Raw genomic sequence first — 23,086 nt, forward strand, 5'->3', positions numbered from 1 at the left:
TTATAGCCATATATTTCAGGTTCAGATCTAATTTTTTCCGCCAATGGTTCTATCACCAATGCGAACAATAAGTGTAGAAGTTAGAGAGAGTCTTCCTTGACAAAATGACTCTCTGTAATCTTCTCAGGAAGTAGTGGCGCTGATGAGCTTTCTTGATAATTGCATTAGTGTTCTCAGACCAGGAATGATCTTCAGAGATGTGCACGCCCTGGAATTTGAAGCTCTTGCCCTTTCAACCATTGACCCGCTGATATAAACGGGACTGTGGGTCCCCATCCTACTCCTTCCAAAGTCCACAATCAGTTCCTTGGTTTTGCTGGTGTTGAGGGCCAGGTTATTGCGCTGGCATCATATGGACAGATCTCTCTTCTATACTCTCGGGCTCTCGATTAACGTTTTTTCCCTGTTGCCAGCCGGGAACCTTGACAGCTTTTTAGGTTGCCAAATGACAGTTTAGGTGGTCATTTAAGACGGTTTGCATGATGCGTGCGATAATGTGCTCGGACGAAGTGCGTAGTTACCAGTGGAATTATGCTCAATGAAGCATTCACATATTATGTTCAAGAAGGAACTGCAGATGCTGGAAAATCGAAGGTAGACAAAAGTGCTAGAGAAACTCAGCGGGTGCAGCAGCACCTATGGAGCGAAGGAAATAGGCAATGTTTCAGGCCTGAAGAAGGGTTTCGGCCCGAAACGTTGCCTATTTCCTTCGCTCCATAGATGCTGCCGCATCCGCTGAGTTTCTCCAGCCCTTTTGTCTACATTCACATATTATTTCTGCTTCAAATAACTCACAAACTAAACATATTCACCAATCAAGACATGATATATACCACATAAATGCTGGAGAAACTCAGCGGGTGCAGCAGCATCTATGGAGCGAAGGAAATAGGCGACGTTTCGGGCCGAAACCTCTCTTCATACTTTCCTTCGCTCCATAGATGCTGCTGCACCCGCTGAGTTTCTCCAGCATTTTGTGTACCTTTGATCTTCCAGCATCTGCAGTTCCTTCTTGAACACATGATATATACCACAATAACATGCAGCAAAATTATAATACAATATCTCAACTCTTTTTACACATTACAATTAATGCAATTTCTATTAGTTCTTTCCACTTCGAAACAAAAATGTGGTTGGATTATTCAGCATATGATCAACCTGTGTCAATAAATCCTGGACCATGGTAACATATATGCGTAACCCTAAACACTACAGATTGATGCAAACATGTTTTCTGTGAAGGACCAAAAATTACCATGACATGGCCATAGCATGGGTCGTTATTGCTATTGGTACAGAAACACTCTGGCTTCCCACATAATTTATCCACAACAAAATATACAGGATGCAAAGACATTTCTAAAGACATTTTATGATAATAGCTGTTAAAACCGACTATACCCATCGGACAGGTTAAACATTACACTAACTGACAAGAGATGGCCAAAGGACATAACTGCAGCAAATTTTCTTTTGGTAATATGTTTAAAGGTATCAAAACAAATAATAACATTGGGAATTAAAACACATTTGATTGCATTCCATTATCAAACATAGTCAATGTTTGCTCTGAAGACCATGAAGCACAATGGGGTCAGGGGGTGTGTGAATCAGTGCGGGGTGGATAGATGGCGTGGGGGGGGGGGAGGGTTGTGAAGGCAATCGGTGCGGAATGGATGGATTGAGGCAGGTGAATTAGTACGTGTTGGTTGGAGTATGTAAAATTGTGAGGGGGGGGGAGTACGGGGGATGTCAGTGGTGTTGAATGGGGGGTTCAGTGCGGGATGGATGGGGGGGTATCAGTACAGGATGAATGGGGGGTTCAGTACAGCACGAATGGGGGTAGACAATAAATGCTGGAGAAATTCAGCGGGTGAGGCAGCATCTATGGACCTAAGGAAATAGGCAACGTTTCGGGTCGAGACCCTTCTTCAGACTGTTCCCCCCATTCTTCTTGAATCAGTACAGGATGGATGGGGGGGGTCAGCACAGGATGAATGGGGGGTTCAGTACAGGATGAAGGGCAGGGGGGTCAGGACAGTGTGGATCGGAGAGTTTGCGCAGGATGAATGGGAGGTCACTACAGGATGCATGAGGGATCAGTACAGGATGCATGAGGGGATTAGTACAGGATGAATGGGAGATCAGTAAAAGATGAATGGGAAGATCACTACAGGATCGATGGGGGGATTGGTGCAGGGTAAATGGAGCGTGGGTCAGTACGGGATGAATGGGTGGATCAGTGCAGTATGAATGGGGGAGAAGTGCAGGATGGATGGGAAGGGGGGTCAGTACAGGATGAATTGGGGGATCATGGGGGGGGTGACAGGAGAATCAATGCAAGGTGGTAGGGTGATGAATAGATGGGGGGTAGATGGGGAGGGGAGCACAGGGGATGTCAGTGAGGACTGAATAGAGGACGGAATGGGGATCAGTGTGAGATGGAGAGGGGGGGTCCCAGGATAAGGGGGGTGGAGGGGGGGGCGTACAAGAGAGAGAGGGGGGGAGGGGTAGAGGAGGTGGGGAGGAAGGAAGGTCAGCGCTCCTCGGACAACATCGCCCCGCTGCCTTGGCCGTCCCTGTCCAACGCCAAAGTGTCACCGCCTCCCCTCCTCTGCCTGCCGACAGGAAGGTGCGGGGCCGAGCGGTGCACCTCAAAGATCCTATAGCTATAGGATCTTTGGTGCAGCTGTTTAAGACGGCGGAAGGAGGCCTCCCTCTCACTCTCCCTTTCCCTCTCCCACGCCCCCTCCCTCTTCCCGGTCTCGGCGTGCGAGAGGGGTTGTTTTGAAAGCGCCGTTGGCGGATTTGCAAGCAGCCGCCGTTATCAGGGCGATAGCCGCCGCTGCTTGCAAATCCGTCAACGGTGCTTTCAAAACAACCCCTCTCGCACACCGAGGCCGGGAGGAGGGAGGGAGAGGCCTCCTTCCGCTGGGCGGGATGCGGGAGGAGGAGTCGCTGTCGCGGGCACTGTTGCCGCAGTTCGGAGCCCGCCATTCGCTCCGACCCTTCGTCACCACACACCTAGTATCTTTGCCCCGCAATCAAAGATACTAGAGGAATACAGCCGCCGCCGCTGACACGAGTCGTCACGTTCCTATTCTCCAGAGATGCTGCTTGACCCGTGGAGTTACTACAGTTTTTTGTGTCTATCGTTATAAACCAGTATTTGATTGCCAAGCCGGGCAAAATGAGTCGGCGTTTAGGTTACCCGGCGTCACTTTGGGTGGTCAATGGCACCCGGGCTATCGATAATTTCGAGCCCTACTGACTCATCCCCATCAGTGATACTTCCCACAACAGTGGTGTCATCAGCGAACTTGATGATGGAGTTCGCACTGTGACCGGCTATGCAGTCATGATTATAGAGTAAGTACAGCAGGGGGCTGAGCACGCAGCCTTGAGCTCTCCCCGTGCTGATTGTTATCCAGTCTGATACATTTCCACCAATACGAACAGACTGTGATCTGTGAATGAGGAATTCGAGAATCCAATTGCCGAGGGATGCGCAGAGACCCAGTTCTGCGAGTTTGGTAACCAGCTTGGAGGGGATGATTGTGTTAAATGCCGAGCTGTAATCGATGAATAACAGCCTGACATATGAGTTTTTGTTGTCCAAGTGGTCCAGAGCGGAGTTGGATAGGTTGGGAGTGTGAGCAGAGAAGTGGCAGATGGAATACAGCGTAGCAAAATGTGGAGTCATGCATTTTGGTAGTAGGAATAAAGGTGTAGATTATTTTCTAAATGTGGGGAGAATTCAGAAATTGGAGGTGGACATGGACTTGGGAGCATTGGTGCAGGATTCCCAAAAAGTTAATCTGCGAGTCGAATCGGTATTAAAGAAAGCAAATGCAATGTTAGCATAGAAACAGAAAATAGGTGCAGGAGAAGGCCATACGGTCCTTCGAGCCTGCACCACCATTCAATATGATCATGGCTGATCATCCAACTCAGTATCCTCTCCCTGCCTTCTCTCCATACCCCCTGATACCTTTAGCCACAAGGGCCACATCTAACTTCCTCTTAAATATAGCCAATGATCTGGCCTCAACTACCTTCTGTGGTAGAGAATTCCAGATATTCACCACTCTCTGTGTGAAAAATGTTTTTCTCATCTCGGTCCTAAAAGATCTCCTTATCTTTAAACTGTGACCCCTTGTTCTGGACTCACCCAACATCGGGAACAATCTTCCTGCATCTAGCCTGTCCAACCCCTTAAGAATTTTGTTAGTTTCTATAAGATCCCACCTCAATCTTCAAAATTCTAGCGAGAACAAGCTGAGTCTATCCAGTGTTTCTTCATATGAAAGTCCTGCCATCCCAGGAATCAGTCTATTTATTTATTCAGTCTAGCATTTATTTTGAGGGTTTCTATACAACAAGAGGGATGTAATGCTGAGGCTCTATAAGGCGTTGGTCAGGCCGCATTTGGGATATTGTGAGCAAATTTGGACACCATATCCGAGGAAGGATGTGCTGGCTCTGGAGAGGGTCCAGAGGAGGTTAACAAGAATGATCCCTGGAATGAATAAGTTAACATATGACCGTATGACAGCACAGGGCCTGTACTCGCTGGAGTTTAAAAGAATGAGGGAAGACCTAATTGAAATATATAGAATAGTGAACTGCTTGGATAGAGTAGCTGTGGCGAGGATGTTCCCACTAGTGGGAGAGTCTAAGACGAGGTCACAGCCTCAGGATTACAGGAAGTTCTTTTAGGAAGCAGATAAGGAGAAATTTATTTTCGCCCTTTTCGACTTTTTCGTCACCTGCAATGGGATCCCACCCACTGGCCACATCTTCCCATCTCCTCCCCTTTCGGCTTTCCACAGAGACCGCTCCCTCCGTAACTCCCTGTTCAATTCATTCCTTCCGGCCCAAACCATCCCCTCCCCTGGCACTTTCCTTTGCAACCGCAGGAAATGCTACACTTGTCGCTTTACCTACCCCCTCGACTCCATCCAAGGACCCAAGCAGTCTTTCCGGGTGAGGCAGAGGTTCACCTGCACCTCCTCCAACCTCATCTATTGCATCCACTGTTCTAGGTGTCAACTGCTCTACATCGCTGAGACCAACTGCTCTACATCGCTCGGTCCGCAGGCTTGGCGATCGCTTCGCCCAACACCTCCGCTCGGTCCGCATTAACCAACCTGATCTCCCAGTGGCTCAGTACTTCAACTCCCCCTCCCATTCAGAATCGGACCTTTCTGTCCTGGGCCTCCTCCATGGCCAGAGAGAGTCCCACCGCAAATTGGAAGTACAGCACCTCATATTTTGCTTGGGCAGTTTGCACCCCAGCGGTATGAACATTGACTTCTCCAATTTCAAGTAGTCCTTGCTTTCTCCGTCTTTCCCCTCTCCTTCCAAGCTCTCCCACAGCCTACTGTCCCCGCCTATTCCTTTCTTCTTCCCGCCCCCAACATCAGTCTGAAGAAGGGTCTCGACCCAAAACATCTCCTATTCCTTCGCTCCATAGATGCTGCCTCACCCGCTGAGTTTCTCCAGCATTTTTGTCTGCCTTTGATTTTTGCAGCATCTGCAGTTCTTTCTTAAACAGGAGAAATTTATTTAGTCAGAGGTTGGGTAATCTGTGGAATTCCTTGCCACAGAAGGCTGTGGAGAAAAAGTCTGGATATTTTTAAGGCAGAAATAGATAGATTATAGATTAGCATGGGGGTCAGAGGTTATGGGGAGAAGGCAGGAGAATGGGGTTACGATGGAGAGATAGATCAGCCATGATTGAATGGCAAAGTAGACTTAATGGGCTGAATGGCCTAATTCTGTTCCTATTTCTTATGATCTTATGAACGTAAATATATTTTGTATTCTGAGATAATCCAAGATCTATTGTTTATAATTTTCTTTGTTTGACTTGCAGACATTTGGGACTGCTAGAATTAGTTTGCGTGACTCATTTTAATATTTGTTATTTTATCCAGTTTGATACAGCCCTAGAAACTCATGAGCAAGCTTTGTTGGGAAAATCTTATGTCCAAACTGCAGAGCATCTCAATAAGGTTAGTATGCCTATCAAACACATCTATCTTTGGAGCCATCAATCTTGCTGCTCAGGTATTATAAAAGTCAATTCAACATTTAAGGAAATATTCTTGTGGCACTAAATTGGTTCTGTTAAAACAACAGAAGCCACTTACATTTGTATAACAGACCCAGTGTGCTAACATTGATTACAGAAGAAAGAAAAACTACCCCAAAGCTCTTGATTAAGTTAAATATGGAGAAGTGTTTTAAAGGAAAACAAAGCACCTTATGAAGCTATTTCAGAGTTTATGGCCCTAGACAGCTGAAGGCCAGACTACTAATGGTGAATTAATGTAAGTCTGGCAATGAACAAAAATACAGTTAATGGGATTGATGATGGGTTAAAAGGGATAGAGGAAATTGGAGATGGGGTGGGTGGGTTGTTGATGACTGAGAGAAAATTGCTTTCAAATGGGATCATCACATTTCTCAAACATGTTGAGATCATTTTTGCACAACGGTTACCTTGACGACTGATGAATGTTAACAAAGGCACATTTCAAGCTTTGGTGCTCAGAAATATCCCACTATGTATTTGATCAAAAGCTTAATATTTTTGAGGGATAATGCGCTGCATTCTGTGAAGATACTGCAGTTTCTGCATCTAAAATTTTAACTGACACTTATGGCAAGATAAAAATGTGGAGTTTCAAGAATTTCCTGGTTGCTAAGTTCAATTAGGGTTTGCAAAGTAATGCTCCTGTCGCACTTAGGAAACCTGAACGGAAACCTCGGGAGACTTTGTGCCCCACACAAGGCTTCCGTGCGGTTCCGGAGGTTGCAGGTGGTTGCTGGAGGTTGCAGGTGGTTGCTGGAGGTTGCAGGTGGTTGCTGGAGGTTGCAGGTAGTGGAAGCAGGTAGGGAAACTGACAAAAACCTCCGGGAACCACTGTGTATTTTTGCTATCTATCATTTCATTTATTACTCACACCAGCAGAGTTGTGCACAAATGGTTCACATTAATAATGTCAATCTGAGGGGCAACCTTTCCACACAGAGTGTGGTGGGTGTATGGAATGAGCTGCCGGAGGAGGTAGTTGAGGCTGGGACTATCACAACGTTTAAGAGACACGTGGATAGGACAGGTTTGGAGGGATATGGGCCAAATGTGGGGCAGGTGGGTCTAGTGTAGATGGGCATGTTGGTCAGGGTGGGACTAGTGTAGATGAGGCATGTTGGTCAGCGTGGGACTAGTGTAGATGAGGCATGTTGGTCAGGGTGGGACTAGTGTAGATGAGGCATGTTGGTCAGGGTGGGACTAGTGTAGATGGGGCATGTTGGTCCAGGTGGGACTAGTGTAGATGGGGCATGTTGGTTGGGGTGGGACTAATGTAGATGGGGTATGTTGGTCGGGGTGGGACTAGTGTAGATGGGGCATGTTGGTCTGGGTGGGACTAGTGTAGATGGGGCATGTTGGTCGGGGTGGGACTAGTGTAGATGGGGCATGTTGGTCGGGGTGGGACTAGTGTAGATGGGGCATGTTGGTTGGGGTGGGACTAGTGTAGATGGGGTATGTTGGTCGGGGTGGGACTAGTGTAGATGGGGCATGTTTGGCCGAAGGAAGGGCCTGTTTCCATGCTGGGCTGTTTCCATGCTGTGACTCTATGAACTTCCAGGAGCAACATTCTCCTTTCTCTGGGTCATTCATTGTTAATAAAGAAAGTTGACTTTTCCTGTTTAAATCCACAGTAAAGTATAGTCAGAAGTGAGCCCACCTGCTTCACCCACGATGAATTAACAAATCATCACTATTCACTTCTCAGACGTTAGAATAGGTCAAAACATTCCCTCCACCGTGACCCTTGACACCAATGTCCCTCAGGGTCATGACCTTGCCACCCACAACTTGTTGCCAGGTCTCAGGCCAATGGGATCCAGACGTCCGTCCACTGGTCAGAACACTATTTCAGTCACATGAGCAGCAAAGATGAGATAGAATATGGGAAAGACATTGAGAACCTTCTGTCCTGAAGGGCCGAATGGCCTACTCCTGTGCCTATTGACAGGATAACAATCCATCCCTCAACATCAGCAAGACAAAAGAGTTAGCGTTTACAAGAACGATCCCAGGAATGAGTGGGTTAACGTACGATGAGCGTTTGTCGGCACTGGGCCTGTACTCGCTGGAGTTTAGAAGGGGTTGGGGGGGGGGGGGACATTGAAACTTCACCGAACAGTGAAAAGTACGGATAGAGTGGATGTGAAGAGGATGTTTCCACTTGTGGGAGAGTCTAGGACCAGAGGGCAAAGCCTCAGAATCAAAGAACCTTCCTTTATGAAGGAGATGAGGAGGAATTTCTTTAGCAGAGGATTGTGAATCTGTGGGATTCGTTGCCACAGACGGCGGTGGAGGCCACAAGTCAGTGGATATATTTGAGGCAGAGATCGATAGATTGTTGATTAGTGCGGGTGTCAGGGGTTATGGGGAGAAGACAGGAGAATGGGGTTAGGAGGGAGAGATAGATCAGCCATGATTGAATGGTGGGGTAGACTCGATGGGCCGAATGGCCTAATTCTGATTCTGTGTGTCGTCTCTGACTTAAGGAAATGCAAGCAGCCACGTTGTGCAAAGAGCAGTTAATCAACTGAGGGCAATTATTGTCCCGCAGACAACTACTGCCCCAGGTGGATATCATGATGCGTGCAACAAACATTGATCGGCCAATGGTGGGCGAAGGGTTAATGTGGTCATTGGTTTGATTGGAGCTGATTAAAAAATTGTCAGCTGCTGTGTATAAAAGGGGCAGTGGTCCTGGGCTGTGGATGGGAGCAGTGGTCCTGGGCTGTGGATGGGACCAGTGGTCCTGGGCTGTGGATGGGACCAGTGGTCCTGGGCTGTGGATGGGAGCTGTGGTCCTGGGCTGTGGATGGGAGCAGTGGTCCTGGGCTGTGGATGGGAGCAGTGGTCCTGGGCTGTGGATGGGAGCAGTGGGCCTGGGCTGTGGATGGGAGCAGTGGTCCTGGGCTGTGGATGGGACCAGTGGTCCTGGGCTGTGGATGGGACCAGTGGTCCTGGGCTGTGGATGGGAACAGTGGTCCTGGGCTGTGGATGGGAGCAGTGGTCCTGGGCTGTGGATGGGACCAGTGGTCCTGGGCTGTGGATGGGACCAGTGGTCCTGGGCTGTGGATGGGAGCAGTGGGCCTGGGCTGTGGATGGGAGCAGTGGTCCTGGGCTGTGGATGGGAGCAGTGGTCCTGGGCTGTGGATGGGAGCAGTGGTCCTGGGCTGTGGATGGGAGCAGTGGTCCTGGGCTGTGGATGGGAGCAGTGGTCCTGGGCTGTGGATGGGTGCAGTGGTCCCGGGCTGTGGATGGGAGCAGTGGTCCTGGGCTGTGGATGGGAGCAGTGGTCCTGGGCTGGGCTGTGGATGGGAGCAGTGGTCCTGGGCTGTGGATGGGAGCAGTGGTCCTGGGCTGTGGATGGGAGCAGTGGGCCTGGGCTGTGCTGTGGATGGGAGCAGTGGTCCTGGGCTGTGGATGGGAGCTGTGGTCCTGGGCTGTGGATGGGAGCGGTGGCCCTGGGCTGTGGGTGGGAGCAGTGGGCCTGGGCTGTGGATGGGAGCAGTGGTCCTGGGCTGTGGATTGGAGCAGTGGTCCTGGGCTGTGGATGGGAGCAGTGGGCCTGGGCTGGGCTGTGGATGGGAGCAGTGGTCCTGTGCTGTGGATGGGAGCAGTGGGCCTGGGCTGGGGATGGGAGCAGTGGTCCTGGGCTGGGCTGTGGATGGGATCGGTGGTCCTGGGCTGTGGATGGGAGCAGTGGTCATGGGCTGGGCTGTGGATGGGAGCTGTGGGCCTGGGCTGTGGATGGGAGCAGTGGGCCTGGGCTGTGGATGGGAGCAGTGGGCCTGGGCTGTGGATGGGAGCAGTGGGCCTGGGCTGTGGCTGGGAGCAGTGGGCCTGGGCTGTGGATGGGAGCAGTGGGCCTGGGCTGTGGATGGGAGCAGTGGGCCAGGGCTGTGGATGGGAGCAGTGGGCCTGGGCTGGGCTGTGGATGGGAGCAGTGGGCCTGGGCTGGGGATGGGAGCAGTGGTCCTGGGCTGGGCTGTGGATGGGAGCAGTGCTCAGCGTAGAGACAGGGAGTCTGTCTTTGTGTCCGGGGTTTTAAATTATTATTTTGTTCTTGTGTAATTGGAATCGTGCTGTATCTCAGAACTAAACGGATGTTTCCACTAGTGGGAGAGTCTTGGACCAGAGGGCACAGTATCAGAATAAAAGGATGTATCTTTACTAAAGTGATGATGCCCTAACCTTATCACAACTGAAATTAAATCTGGGTGATGTTGAAACGAGGAATTACAGATGCTGGTTTATACCAAACATAGACACATTGCTGGAGTAACTCAGTGGGCCAGGCAGCATCTCTGGAGAAACAAGAGACTTTGGGATGGAACAGAAGGGTTCTTACCCAAAATATCACATCCTTTTCCTCCAGCGATGTTGCCTGACCCGCTGAGTTACTCAAGCACTTTGTCTATCTGCAATAAAATGTTGATCAGTGATAATCGTTAATGATTGAAACCCAATGTGGAACAAGGAGCTGGAACAGATGCAGGGATAATGTAGAATATTGGGTTGAAGGGACACGAGGGGCATTTACTGTGAACCCAGTGACTTGGAAAAATAAGTCTGCTGTGGATTGGAGTAAGGATGTGTAAAATTCCCCAAAGATCTGATCCAAACTGTCTCCAATGTTTGGAGACTCTTTGAAAGTGTGAAGACGAGAGTTCTGAGGATATTGCCAAGAATTGTTGTTGCTGCCAAGTCAAACCAGTACTTTGTCCACCTATCAGATGGGCCTGCAGTGCAGCAAATCACCACACGGTGGGAGTGTTGACCACAAATTGGAGCGACCTGTTATTATGAATTCACTGCACATTGGGAATGCTGTCTACAAATTAGATATCATTGTTCTCTTTACTGCAAAATGGTTCTTTATTGGTCTGTGACCTGTTTCCTTTCCCCATAATGCACCCATTGCCCAGATGCCAATGTTGGTTAAAGCCCTAAAACCAGGGAAGATTTGGGATGAAAATCAAGGAACTGCAGATGCAGGTTTACAAAAAAGTCATAAAGTGCTGGAGTAACTCAGCGGGTCAGGCAGCATCTGTGGAGAACATGGATAGGTGACGTTTCACAGAGTGCTGGAGTAACTCAGTGGGTCAGGCAGCATCTGTGGAGAACATGGATAGGTGATGTTTCACAGAGTGCTGGAGTAACTCAGTGGGTCAGGCAGCATCTGTGGAGAACATGGATAGGCGACGTTTCACAGAGTACTGGAGTAACTCAGTGGGTCAGGCAGCATCTGTGGAGAACATGGATAGGTGATGTTTCACAGAGTGCTGGAGTAACTCAGCGGGTCAGGCAGGATGCCCATAGTAAAGAGTATAGGTTTGGTGGGCAACTCTGTGAGGGAGTTCAAGTCAAGTTTATTCGTCACATACACATACAAGATGTGCAGTGAAATGTAAAGTGGCCAATGCTCGCGGACTTTGTACAAAAAAACAAACAAACTACAAAACAGAATGGAACAGAATCACATATTCACATATTACATATTTGTGGGAGGATAAAATAAAAAAACTGCTGTTTTAAAAAGACACCACACAACAGTAAATTGGTTCAGTAAAGTTAGTCCCTGGTGAGATAGGAGTTTACAGTCCGAATGGCCTCTGGGAAGAAACTCCTTCTCATCCTCTCCATTTTTACAGAATGGCAACTGAGGCGTTTGCCTGACCGTAGAAGCTGGAACAGTCCGTTGCAGGGGTGGAAGGGGTCTCTCATGATCTTGTTGGCTCTGGAGTTGCACCTCCTGATGTATAGTTCCTGCAGGGGGGCGAGTGTAGTTCCCATAGTACATCCGGCCGAACGCACTACTCTCTGCAGAGCCTTCTTGTCCTGGGCAGAGCAGTTCCCAAACCAAATTATGATATTTCCGGACATGATACTTTCCACAGCCGCTGAGTAGAAGCACTGGAGGATCCTCGGAGACACTCTGAATTTCCTCAATTGCCTGAGGTGGTAAAGGTGCTGCCTTGCCTTACTCACCAGTGCTGCAGCATGTGATGTCCATGTCATATCCTCAGAGATGTGGACTCCCAGGTATTTAAAACAGCTCACCCTATCCACAGTATCTCCATTTATCCTCAATGGTGTGTACGTCCTCGGATGATGTGCCCTCTTAAAGTCCACGATCAGCTCCTTAGTTTTCTTGATGTTCAAGAGGAGGCTGTTGTCCTGACACCAGAGTGCCAGATCATCCACCTCCTCCCGGTAGGCCTTCTCATCGTTGGCTGAGATCAGGCCCACCACCACAGTGTCATCAGCAAACTTGATTATTGAGTTGGAGCTGAACCTCGCCACACAGTCATGTGTGTACAGGGAGTACAATAGGGGGCTGAGGACGAAACCCTGGGGGGGGGGGGAGAGGAGGAGGGGGGATCCTGTGCTCAGGGTGAGGGACTTTGATGTATTTCCTCCCATCGTGACTACCTGGGAAGGCAAGTCTGGTGGGGACTATTGTGTTGAAGGCAGAACTGAAGTCTATGAACAGCATCCTCACATAGCCCCCCCTTCTGGCTGTCGAGGTGAGAGAGAGAGGTGTGCAGAACCTGGGAGACCACATTGTCCGTGGTTCTGTTCGGACGGTATGTGAATTGTAGCGGGTCCATGTTGCGAGGGAGGAAGGCGCAGATGTGTTTCTTGACCAGCCTCTCAAAGCACTGTTTGTGTACAGGGTTTGATGCCGATCGTAATAGTTACAGCATTGGGCGACTCAGTCAGTGAGTTCACTGTTTGTGTACAGGGTTTGATGCCCATAGTAAGAGTTACACCATTGGGTAACTCAGTCAGTGAGTTCACTGTTTGTGTACAGGGTTTGATGCCCATAGTAAGAGTTACACCATTGGGTAACTCAGTCAGGGAGTTCACTGTTTGTGTGAAGTGTTGTCTTTGATATAGCTGGCATGTTGCTGTGCCAGTTTGATTATGAAAATAGTCAATGTATTCTTCTACCCTGTAGGATTCACTACTGCAGACACATTTGAATTTCACTGGACCTTAATTGGTACATGTGACGATAAACTGACCTTGAAACATTGGGCCTAGAGTTATTTTTCCAGGCCCTGTCCATATTTTGAGGTGAATGTAGAATCTTCTCGCCTGCTGCTGTTTCTCCCTCTACAGTTATTCTACTTGTCTCTGGTTGATGTGCCAAGGTCTTTGGAGATCTTCTAATGTCCCCAGTTTTCTATGGTTTGTGACAGATGGGCTTTGTCAACTTGCTGTTCTAAGTACTGCTTGTGATAGAGGGTATCCTGACTGCACTTGTGAGTACCTGCTTATTTTTGTATTTCAGTAGCTCAACAATTTTCTTTTAGCCATGATTGCAATTTGGACAGGTTCATTTACATGTAAATGCTCATATTTGTTCCTGCAATAACCCTTTAGATCTATGTAATTTATTGCAGGGTTGCAGGCAATCAAGTTGCTAATGATATTCTGCAGCACCTCTTCCATTTACTTGTAGACACCTTTCACAGGTTATGTGTTTGAAGTTCGAATCTTGTCTCCAAAAGCTGCTACATTAAATATGCGGGAAGGCAGGCAATTAGCACATGTTGTATTTGTTTTAAAGTTCCTACTTTGTTTATCTTCTGTGCTACTTCCATTCTCATCCTCGCAGGCCGTCAATTAACATATTCCTCAATGGTTATTAAGTGCATGTTTGTTTACTTTCTGCTGCCATTAATCCATTGTCTTGGAAGACATACAGGCAGCTTTCAGAGGTGGTTTTAACATTCCAGAGGATGATCTTTGTTAAACTGTCAACAATGGGCACCAAATGTGGGGCTGCTGGGACCAATTTGTTGAGCCCATTTTTAGGAACCTAACAAAGGTACACACCCCACACAGTATTTTGTTCACGTATGCACGTACATATTCACAGGGTCTATGAGAGAGTGGTGCAGGGGGTACATCGTACCCAGGCCCGGAGTCCAAAAGGGGGGCTGGGAATTTCCTGAAATCTCAGAAAATGTTTGCATATATTTTGTGAAGACTAGCATTCACATTTTGTGTGAGCCGACATAGTTCTATAGATCGTAATTCATAGAAATTGTGATCCATAATTAAGTGGGGAATTTTAACTGGCGTGTGTGTGGTCGGGGTAACCTGATTTATAGGAGCAGGGAGGTTCTACTGCAGTTGTACAGGGTCTTGGTGAGACCACACCTGGAGTATTGCGTACAGTTTTGGTCTCCTAATCTGAGGAAGGACATTCTTGCCATAGAGAGAAGGTTCACCAGACTGATTCCTGGGATGTCAGGACTTTCATATGAAGAAAGACTGGATAGACTCGGCTTGTACTCGCTGGAATTTAGAAGATTGAGGGGAGATCTTACAAAAACTTACAAAATTCTTAAGGGTTTGGACAGGCTAGATGCAGGAAGATTGTTCCTGATGTTGGGGAAGTCCAGAACAAGGGATCACAGTTTAAGGATAAGGGGGAAGTCTTTTAGGACCGCGATGAGAAAGTTTTTTTTCACACAGAGAGTGGTGAATCTGTGGAATTCACTGCCACAGAAAGTAGTTGAGGCCATGTCACTGGCTATATTTAAGAGGGAGTTAGATGTGGCCTTTGTGGCTAAAGGGATCAGGGGGTATGGAGAGAAGGGAGGTACAGGATATGGAGTTGGATGATCAGCCATGATCATATTGAATGGCGTTGCAGGCTCGAAGGGCTGGTTCAGGAATAGTTACTTCCCCTCAGCCATCAGGCTATTAAACCTGGCTCGGACAAAACTCTGATTATTACCAACCACTTTCTGTTATTTGCACTATCAGTTTATTTATTCATGTGTGTATATATTTATATCATGGTATATGGACACATTTTATCTGTTTTGTAGTAAATGCCTACTATTTTCTGTGTGCTTAAGCAAAGCAAGAATTTCATTGTCCTATACAGGGACACATGACAATAAACTCACTTGAACTTGAACTTGAATGGCCTACTCCTGCACCTATTTTCTATGTTTCTATGTAAAAGAGGGGGAAGGGGAAGACCCATCACTACTAACCCCAGCTGTACATTTGTTATTTATCATTTTTATTGAACAGTTCACATCATAACTTTATAAAGATAAATCAATTGTAAAACAAAATTATCAGCAAGGTTAGCATTCCCTTTATTCCTTGGAAACCTTGCTATTGTTTTGATGTAATGAGGAGGCAGCCATGATCCCAGAGTACTCGCTGCCTAGCGACCAGGAAACAAAGCGCGTGATTGAGGTTGGACGATTGACCTGGATGATGACACTTTGGCCTGACTTGCCTCAACGGAGCTGCAGGTCTAAAAGATACACGACAGAAGAAGAAGAAGAGGTTGGATGCCAGTTGACCAATGTCAAACGTACTTTGATTGGACAATTAATACTCAGAAAATTGGAGGTTTTCCTCATATTTTAAAAATATGTGCAAGTTTTGTTTTGGACGAGTTCCAGGTATGATTTATATAATAGTTTTACTCAATGTTAAAAATTCAGGTTCAATGATTTGGTTCACGAACTTAAACGAGAAAGCACCTCAGATCACAGCCTATTTGAGGAAATGAGAGATACTCGAGGGTAACGAGGGGGATTTTGTGGGAATCATTGAAGATCTCTAAGGCCAATCTTGCTCCAAGTTCTCTGTCACCTTCCACACCTGGCGCTGGAGAAGCTGTTTAGGAACAACGATGGGATTTCTTCTGGCCCCGGATCTCTTCCAGATGGTGTGAAGGGGAAGGTTTGAAACATCTGCCGACTGATGTGGTCGCCAGCTGTTTGCGAGGAACTTTCCCACCGAAGACTTGCAAGAAAATGCCACTGGGGCACATGATGACTCAGAGCCCGACGTGTTTGACAAATTTCTCAAGCGTTGTGCATTCTCCCCGTGCAGCCCCAAGAGGTATTGGACGTATACTTGTCCCATTGCACCCGTATACCTGTCCCATTACACACGTATACCTGTCCCATTACACCCGTATACCTGTCCCATTACACCCGTATACCTGTCCCATTACACCAGTATATCTGTCCCATTACACCCGTATACCTCCCATTGCACCCGTATACCTGTCCCATTACACCCATATACCTGTCCCATTACACCCGTATACCTGTCCCATTACACCCGTATATCTGTCCCATTACACCCGTATACCTGTCCCATTACACCCGTATATCTGTCCCATTACACCCGTATACCTGTCCCATTGCACCAGTATACCTGTCCCATTGCACCAGTATACCTGTCCCATTACACCCGTATACCTGTCCCATTACACCCGTATACCTGTCCCGTTACACCCGTATACCTGTCCCATTACACCCGTATACCTGTCCCATTACACCCGTATACCTGTCCCATTACACCCGTATACCTGTCCCATTACACCAGTATATCTGTCCCATTACACCCGTATACCTGTCCCATTACACCAGTATATCTGTCCGTTTCCTCAAGCATCCATTTCCTGATCACTCCAGAGGCACAGCACGCAAAACCCAGATAAAACCCCCCCCCCCCCCCCAACCCAACATCTATCCCCCTCACTGTCCCCACCCTGACCAACAGCCCCAGGTACAGGCTGAAATTCACTACTGAATAGAGACACAAGTACATACCAGTGGTCCCTGTTAAACTCCTTCAAGTAGGCCCAGACCACAACTTTAGTGAATAAACCTTAACGAGGGGAAGGGGCAACGTATCTTTAAACTAAAGTGGGCCCCAAGCTGAAACAGGCTGAGCCCAATTAGAGAAAACAATCGTTAATCTTTCCCAAACATTCATCCACACTGAAACCCAAGAGAAGGTTCTAAACAGGGGCCTTACCTTTGTACCAACTCCATAACCATATTCACATAGACCAAGTTATACACAAAACAAACCAATGTCACATTAGGGATTTGAAGTCTGCCGACATCCTCCTTCACACTGGACACCCAGAGAGGAAGAGATTCCAATTGAAATTGAAAGTCATGAGAAACAGGATCAGCCATTGAAAGGACTGTAGTGAACCCTACAGGGTAGCAGAATACATTGACTACTGTAATTCACTGGCACAGCAACATGCCAGCTTTGTTGAAGGGCAGCACAGTGGCACAGCGGTAGAGTTGTTGCCTTACAGTGCCAGAGACACGGGTTCTGTACAGAGTTTGCACGTTCTCCCAGTGACCAAGTGGGTTTTCTCACAGATCTTCACTTTCCTCCTACCATTCAAAGACGTGCAGGTTTGTAGGTTCATTGACTTGGTATAAATGTAACATTGTCCCTAGTGTGTGTAGGATAGTGTTATTGTGCAGGGATCGTTGGTCGGTGCAGACTCGGTGGGCCAAAGGGCCTGTATCCGCACTGTGTCCCTAAATGTGAAACTTACCATGTAACATGAAGTGTTCTCCCCGACACTGTCCCAGATACCGTACCCTTTACCATGGACATTGAAACCCTGTGCACACACAGAAACAGATAGGAGCCTACAGGCAGTTCAAATACCTGGAGAAACACACCATGACAAACCAGATACTTCTTTAACTGACATTAATGAGACGTACAAGTAAAGGAACAGTAGTGAAGTTTGGCCCAGTTTATGCAGCATTTGGCAGAATGGGGATGATAGTCTAACCCTGGCAGACTCTTCCAGCATCAGAGGACCCAGTGTTTGGAGATCCTGGGTGGAAACTAACATTAATTGGTCATCCCTTTAGAAAGAAGAGAGGAGAGGAAATTGATTCTGGCAACACAGACAAACATACTAAACCAAATATAGATTTAGACCAATTCCAAACAAAGCTACAGTTGGGTGAATGGAAGGGGCAAGATTACCTAATTGTAATGAGTTAAAAACAAGTGTCAAGAACATTAAACTACTTTCCCTGCAACAGGAGGTAACTAGGATGACTTTAACCAGGGGATGTAACCTGGTCTAAAACAGAGTGTTGGAGCTACTCTGTGGGTCAGGCACCATCTGCCTGCCTGCAAAGGGAATGGACAGATAATGTTTCAGGTTGGGATCCTTCTTCAGACGGATGGAGTAGGGCAGATAAAGTGGAAATGAAACTAACACTAATTGGTCACCTTCACAAAACAGCAGAGAGGAGAGGAATGGATTCTGGCAACAAACACACTCAAACCAAATGCAGATTTAGACCAATTCCAAAACTACAGTCGGGTGAATGACAGGATTGATCATTTGTAATGAGGCTTCAAGTGTCATCAACATTAAACTACTTTCCCTGCAACAGCAGCCAACTAGGATTACTTTAACCAGGGAATGTAACCTGGTCCAAAACAAAGTGCTGGAGGTACTTGGCAGATCAGGCACCATCTACCCGACCACATAGGGAATGGACAGATGCTGTTGTTTCCTGTTGGGATCCTTTCAGACTGATGGAGTCAGGCAGAGAAAGTGGGAAAGAGGTGGGAGCAGGACAAAGCCTGTTATGTGATTAGTGGATACAGGGGAGAGGGTGATGGGTTGTGACATTGGCTACAGGTGACAAGGAGGCAAAAGGTGCAACAGATGAGAAGAGTGAAACGTAAAGCTGGAGGGAGGGATGCGGGTGGAAGGGGATAGAATGAAATATGAGAAAATGGTCTGGGAGGTGAGCTCAGAGAGGGAAGGAGCAGAGTGACCAAGGTGTTGAGGGAAGTGTTCACCCCAGGGTGGGGGGTGCAGGGAAAGAGGGGGTTCCCATCACCAGGGTGGGCAGGGAAAGATGGGGTACCCATCACCAGGGTGGGGGTGCAGTGAAAGATGGGGTTCCCATCACCAGGGGGGGGGGTGCAGGGAAAGAGGGGGTTCCCATCACCAGGGTTGGGGGGGGGGGTGCAGGGAGAGAGGGGGTTCCCATCTCCAGGGTGCTGATTTCCCACCTCCATGCCACATTTCCCTTGTATCCCCTCCCATGTCCCATTCGCCCATAAACCTTCCTCTGGCTTCATCTTCCACACCTCTACCCTTCTTATCCAACATGTTTTATCACTTTCACCTCTGGCCTTTGTCACTTATTCCATCCATCTGCCAATCACCCACCCCCACATGCCTGGCTTTATCCCACCCCCACTCTCCATCTTTCTCCCCCCCCCTACTCCAGTCTGAAGGTTTCCAACCCAAAATTGCAGTTTGCTTACCAGGCTGGCAGGGGTGTCGATGACGCAAAAATATTCATCTTAAACACCATCCATAAGCATCTGGAAATCCCCAAGACCACAGCCAGACTTCTGTTTGCAGACTTCTCATCAGCATTCAACACCATGCAGCCACATATTTTGGCTGAGAAGCTCATCACCTGCTTCCACCTCAACCACCAACTCACTCTGTGGATTATAGACTTCCTCACCAACAGATCACACCTTGTCCGACACCCTCTTCACCTTCACTGGCTCTCCACAAGGCTGTGTCCTCTCCCCACTTCTCTTCATTCTCTACACTGATGACTGCAGATCCACCCAGCCAAACTGCCACTTTGTAAAATTTGCTGATGACACAGTCCTCCTGTCTGTGCTTCCCAGCCATACACAACATCACAGCTCAGCCCTGCAGGACTTTATAGTATGGTGTGAAAAGTCTTGTCTTGAGCTAAATATAAGCAAAACCAAGGACATGATTGTGACCTTTTCCCCCCAACAAAGACAGATGGCTGAGGCAGCCACCACTATCATCCAGCAGGAGCCAGTGGAGGTATACAAATACCTGGGAACAGCCTTCGACAACTTGCTAAGGTTTTCCTCTAACACAGAGGAAATCCTTAAAAAGTGCCATCAGAGACAGTACCTACTCAGGAAGCTGGTCATTTGGGATTAACAAAGACATTCTCACCACATTCTACTACGCATTCATTGAAAATGTAATAACCTTCTCTTTCACTAGCTGGTTCCACTCCATCACCCTGCAAAACAGAAACCGCCTGTTGAATGTGGTCAAAAATCATTGAGCAGCCCGCCCGAACTCTCACTGCCCTATGCGACCAACAGTCTGTAAAGTTAACACGCAGGATTCTTCACGACCCCTCTCACATCCTGTTTCCTGAGTTTGAGTGGCTCCCCTCAGGACGCAGACTCCGCTGTCCGGGTTGCCGGACACAGAGGAGGAAGGCAACCTTCATCCCCAGGGCTGTCCAGCTTCTTAATGCTGATCACGGACTCATGAACATATGAAATGAAATAACCTTCTATATGCACTTTTTAATTGAAGCACTAAGGAAGCATTTTAAAAACTATTACTACGTGTTGAATGTTGATGTGCGGTGTGTGTTGTGTGATTGTGCAGTGTGTCTGTGAAATGCGTGTGCTGGTTGATTGTGCAGTATGCCTGCTGCTTATGTTTGGTGATTGTGTCCCTTTTTAAAAAGCTACTGTAATGCGCCCTTTTAAATTGCCCCTCGGGGACGAATAAAGTGCTTTGAATTGAATTGAATTGAATTGAATGAAATGCTATCTATCCATTTCCCCCACAGATGCTGCCTGACCCTCAGAGTTCCTCCAGCACTTCTGCTCAACATTCCGGCACCCTGAAATACAAGGAACGTGACCACAACGCCATTGTTAATCTTGCTCAAAGATTTATCCCCATTGAAACCACGAGAGGGTCTAAACAAGGGCCTTATCTTCATACCATCTCCACAAAGACTAGATTAGATAGACTTGGTTATAGCATAAAAAAACAGATCACTTTCATGATTGAAATCTCTTGACATCCTTGATCACACCCTCTATCACAAGCAGTACTTGGAACAGCAAGTTGACAAAGCCCATCTGTCACAAACCATAGAAAACTGGGGACATTAGAAGATCTCCAAAGACCTTGGCACATCAACCAGAAACAAGTAGAATAACTGTAGAGGGAGAAACAGCAGCAGGCGAGAAGATTCTACATTCACCTCAAAATATCAAACACTGGATGGACAGGGCCTGGAACAATAACTCTAGGCCCAATGTTTCAAGGTCAGTTTATCATCACATGTACCAATTAAGGTCCAGTGAAATTCAAATGTGTCTGCAGTAGTGAATCCTATAGGGTACAATACATTGACTATTTTCATAATCAAACTGGCACAGCATCAGGCGCCGACCTGTAGAGGGTATGGCTGCCTAGCCTGCAGCTGTCTGTTTTTCATTTCTTTTTTCTTATTTTTAGTTAGTTTAGTGTTTTGTTTTCAGGAGTTCTAGCTTTTTTATGTGTGGGGGACGGGGGGGGGGGGGGGGGGGACGGGGGGGAATGGTGAAACTAATTTTCAAGGTCCCTACCTGGTCGGAGATGCAGCTTTTCTCCGGGCTGCACTTTCGACCCGTCCTCGCGGCCTACCAGCGGGCCTGGAGCGGCATTTCCTGACGGGACCGCCCGGAGCCTTGGCATCGGCGGCGGAGCTGCGGGTCCGAGGAGCGAGGGGTGGCATCGGCGGCCGCGGAGCTGCGGGTCTGAGGACGGCGGTGCAGCGCTGGAGCACCATTGCGGGGCGGGCGGTGCCTTGCCTGGGTCGCCGCGCTGGAACTCCGGTGAGCTGGGACCGGCGTTAAAAACATCGCGGAGCTGCGGGCGGCGGCGCTGAAACTTTACATCGGGAGCCTGGGATCTCGCGACGAGATCGCCAGTTGAGCTCGATTCGGCGCGGCCTTGTCGGCTCCGGAAGCCACGGTCTCGAGTAGGGAAGCGGCCGTTCCAGGGTTCCCATGCCGCTGAGAGGACTCTCCCGACGCCGGAACATCATCACCCGGCGAGGACAGCCTGGAACATTGGGCCTCCGTAGAGGCAACTGTGGAGGCCTCAATAGGCCCGACTATGGGTGAACATTGGGGATGGAACTGGACTTTGTGTCTTACCCCATAATGGGAACCATTGTGGGGGGATGTTTTTATGTTAAAGCTATTTATTATTGTTATGTTTGTATTCTTTTTAATGTGCTGCATTGGCAAAAAGAATTTCACTACATCTAGGTGTATGTGACAATAAATCAACCATTGAACCTTTGAACATGTCAGCTATATCAAAGACAACACTTCACACAAACAGTGACCTCACTGACTGAGTTGTCCAATGGTGTAACTCTTACTATGGGCATCAAAAACCCTGTACACAAACAGTGAACTCACTGACTGAGCTGCTCAATGCTGTACTTTTTATTATGGGCATCCTGCCTGACCTGCTGAGTTACTCCAGCACTCTGTGAAACGTCACCTATCCCTGTTCTCCACAGATGCTGCCTGGCCCGCTGAGTTACTCCAGCACTGTGTGAAGCATCACCTATCCATGTTCTCCACAGATGCTGCCCGACCCGCTGAGTTACTCCAGCATTTTGTCTTTTGAGCAAGAGCATGCAAATATCTTTACAAATCTCTACAACATTCTGTCCAGTCCAAAGCTCAACGAATGAACACTCCACACATTCCTTTCACCTGAAAGTCCTTCACAAGAACTCATAATAAACAAGCTTTGATTAGGGTAATTAACATTAACCAGTTCACACTAGTGGTTAACAACGAGTTCACATTAACTTTCCTCAACCAAGTACAATGTGGATCCACTTTAAATTCCTCGCTGTCTTCTTATTCATAACAATTAGTCATCATATGAAAACCAGTCTTCATAAATTGAATGCCCCAATTAAAACACAATTGGACAGCTATCCAGGAGACCACTGGTCCCATCCCCAGCCCAGGACCACAGCTCCCATCCACAGCCCAGGACCACTGCTCCCATCCCCAGCCCAGGACCACTGCTCCCATCCCCAGCCCAGGACCACAGCTCCCATCCACAGCCCAGGACCACTGCTCCCATCCCCAGCCCAGGACCACTGCTCCCATCCACAGCCCAGGACCACTGCTCCCATCCACAGCCCAGGACCACTGCTCCCATCCACAGCCCAGGACCACTGCTCCCATCCCCAGCCCAGGACCACTGCTCCCATCCACAGCCCAGGACCACTGCTCCCATCCACAGCCCAGGACCACTGCTCCCATCCACAGCCCAGGACCACTGCTCCCATCCCCAGCCCAGGACCACTGGTC

At 48.1% G+C, this 23,086-nt stretch overlaps 1 long non-coding RNA gene across 1 annotated transcript; it reads right to left on the bottom strand.

Annotated features, from left to right (window-relative positions):
• Nucleotides 1-4,466: 4,466 nt before the first annotated feature.
• On the bottom strand, nt 4,467-8,351 carry LOC116982220. Its single transcript, XR_004414401.1, has 3 exons — nt 8,203-8,351; nt 7,761-7,763; nt 4,467-4,602 (listed from the first exon to the last, which is right to left on the bottom strand). It is a non-coding gene; the product is annotated as an uncharacterized LOC116982220 (long non-coding RNA).
• Between the last annotated feature and the right edge of the window lie 14,735 nt (nt 8,352-23,086).

The sequence above is a fragment of the Amblyraja radiata genome, chromosome 16 (genome assembly GCF_010909765.2).
Source record: "Amblyraja radiata isolate CabotCenter1 chromosome 16, sAmbRad1.1.pri, whole genome shotgun sequence".
NCBI lineage: Eukaryota > Metazoa > Chordata > Chondrichthyes > Rajiformes > Rajidae > Amblyraja > Amblyraja radiata.